Genomic DNA, 2,975 nt, shown 5'->3' with positions numbered 1-2,975 from the left:
CCTGGTCCACCTGCCATGCACAAAATTATCCTGGTCCACCCCGGTCGTAGCGCAGGCCCAACCTTTCCCACTGTAAGTTGGTCAGACGAAGGAACCATCATGACTTCATTGAATTTCGCTTCCTCAAGAAAACTTACTATACCCGCAATGCTGCTACCACACGCGAAGACTGGACAGCACTGTACCACGTCTTATCACTGAAACCCACTAGGAAAAACTAGCCCACCTAGGATTTGTACTCCCTCCGTTTCAAAGTTGGTAGTACAAAGTTGAGTCATCTATTTTGGCACGGAGGGAGTACGTCCCTGTACTGCTATGATTTTGTGTTCTCCAAAAAGTACATCTCTGTACTTTTGCTACGATTTTCCTACCCTATGAACCAAATGAGGCCTGAATGTATCCGTGTCGACTATTGTCTGATCCATCACTAAGCCTACAATTTTAGGATCTTGGGCTATTGGCCGATCGACGACGGATCAGACCTATAAGCGTACCACGAGCTCATCAGCCCCAACGTTTCTCTTTGGTGAGTGTTTTGCAAGTACTATAGCTCGCACAGTAGCTAGCTTACTAACACCAGGAATCATCAAACAAGCACTGCTGATATGATAAACAATTCAAACTTACATGTAAGCATGCCATATATTACATCAAAATCTAGTGAGGATACATTTGTTTCCATAACTCGGAGAGGGTTCGCATGATTCACTATCAAACAAAAGTAGCAAGTACCGCCCACACAAGACAGTGCACTAGCCCTAAGATGGTTTGATAACACACATCGTTCTGGTAATTAAACACAATGCAAACTACCCTGAAGGATTAGCGCGACCAACTATTTCTTGTTTTCGATCTCTCGGGCAATGACCACAGCACGGACAGCGGCATGGGAATCGATCTCTGGGGCGATGTCCACAGGACGGACCGCGACATCGGAATCGATCTCTGGGGCGATGTCCATAGGATGGACAGAGGCATCAGAATCGATCTCCGGGGAGATGTCCACAGGACGGACCGCGACATCGAAAACGATCTCTGGCGCGTTGTCCACAGGACAGGCCGCGACATCGGAATCATCAAGGACGTCCACCGACACCTGCACAACCCTAACATATTAGCAAGCACATTGCAAATAATCAAAAACCACAACTATGGTAAGCCACTATTTTTTACCTTGTGCAGCTCACTGGGGGATTCCATCCCTCCGGGGGCCATCTCCTCGTCCTCGATGGGGTCCATCACCTTGCCAGGGGAATACTACTTCCCAACGGCGACTAACTCCTCAAACTTGGCCTTGAGCCTCGCATAGGTGGCCATTAGAGTTTCTGGTGTAGGCACGGTGGGGCCCTGGCTGTTCTTCCAGCTTTCTTTAAGGAGTTTGTCCGCCAACGTCATCAACTCTTTGGCCAGTGTTTGTTTCTTGGAGTTCTTCGTCTCCATGGGTTGGCCCGCCAACATGGTCAACTCGTTGGTCGGTGCTCGCTTCCTGGAGATCACTGTCTCCAGTGGGTTGTCCGCCGGCAACTCTTTGCCTAGTGCTCTAGGATCCATCAATGAATTGAAAAACAAAAAGCAATCGAAAGGAAACCACAATCGCAATGAAAACGGAAAAAGAATAGGCTGTGAGAATCGGTCGGTGCTTCGAAAAAAGAAGATTCTTGGAATGAAAATATAGTAGCATCAGTGATTCGCCCACCTTTCCTTCGTCGGTACAGAAGAAAGATGGCAGAAGTGAGTAGCCTGGAGTGAGGTTTTCTTCAAGAAAGGGGAGAAAGGGCCTCAAAGAGAGTTCCAGTGAAATGATGGTTTCTTCGTACAGTCCAACTTCGAGGCCACTTCGAGGCCACTTTACCACTGGTGGTAAAGGTGTGGGTTTTGTGATATGACGGGTCATGACGGCCACGCCGGGGTGACCGGTGAGTCTCGACTATAGCACCTCGCTGTGATTTGGTGGATGGCACGCGGGCTCGGATGCTTTGATGTCCCGCATGTAGGTAGAGCGGCTAGCCATATACTCAATATTGTGCACCGCGACCAAGGCGGAGAGGAAAACGAGAGAATTACGTATTTATTTACGGTGTAGATTCACTCATTTTGCTCCATATGTACTCATTTAGGGTGTAGTCTAGTCACTTGTTGAAATCTCTAGAAAGGCAAATACTACTCCTTTCTGGTGTAGAGGGCTATACTAGCAAGTGTACTACAATAGTGGGCTTATAGCCTGCTTAGATAGCAATTTTGTCTCATGCAAGAGCCTAGCTATATGCGTGCTCCAAGGCTCCGCACCACGCCCCATCCCTACAAAAAGACTGCCACGCGAGCGTTTGCAACTGCCATGTTTGGGTTGCGCTTGGCTCTTTGCCTCTCCGAGAACACGAACAATGATGTTACTACTACTTCTATAGTATCGAATCCACTGCTGCATGTCCGTCCACCGCGTGCGGTAGGGATAGCTTGTTGTAGTAGTACTCCGCGCGCATGGGCGAGGGAGAAGGTGTGTAGTAGTAAAATCAAGCTTCTCCTCATTGTACGAGTTGACGCGACACATCATAGCACTGGCCCCACATGCTTGCCTCTAAACTTGGCTAAAAGACCCGCAGTGTACAATATATTTGCTGCAACCTCTAACATTTACCCCACCACAAATTAAAATATATATTCCTATCTTGACCAGATGAGCATGCAAACTACAATCACCAGGATGACAGGTAGGGCCAGAAAATTATTTTAATCAAAAAATGCTTCAAGACGGCCTCGTAGCATGGAGCCGACCCCAACGATTTTAATCTTAGAGGCACGGTACACGCTATCCTAGACTACTCTACACATGAAACTGCCACACGAGCATCCGGGCTGCGCTTGGCTCTGCGCCTCTTTGGGAAGTCGAACAATGATGGAGTACTACTGCAGTGAGTATGCTTCTGGCCATCTGACACCGAATGAACTACTGCATGTCCACCGCGTACGGGAGGGAG

Source organism: Triticum aestivum, chromosome 7D (assembly GCF_018294505.1).
Source record: "Triticum aestivum cultivar Chinese Spring chromosome 7D, IWGSC CS RefSeq v2.1, whole genome shotgun sequence".
Taxonomy (NCBI): domain Eukaryota; kingdom Viridiplantae; phylum Streptophyta; class Magnoliopsida; order Poales; family Poaceae; genus Triticum; species Triticum aestivum.
Note: the sequence above shows the minus strand (reverse complement) of the source record.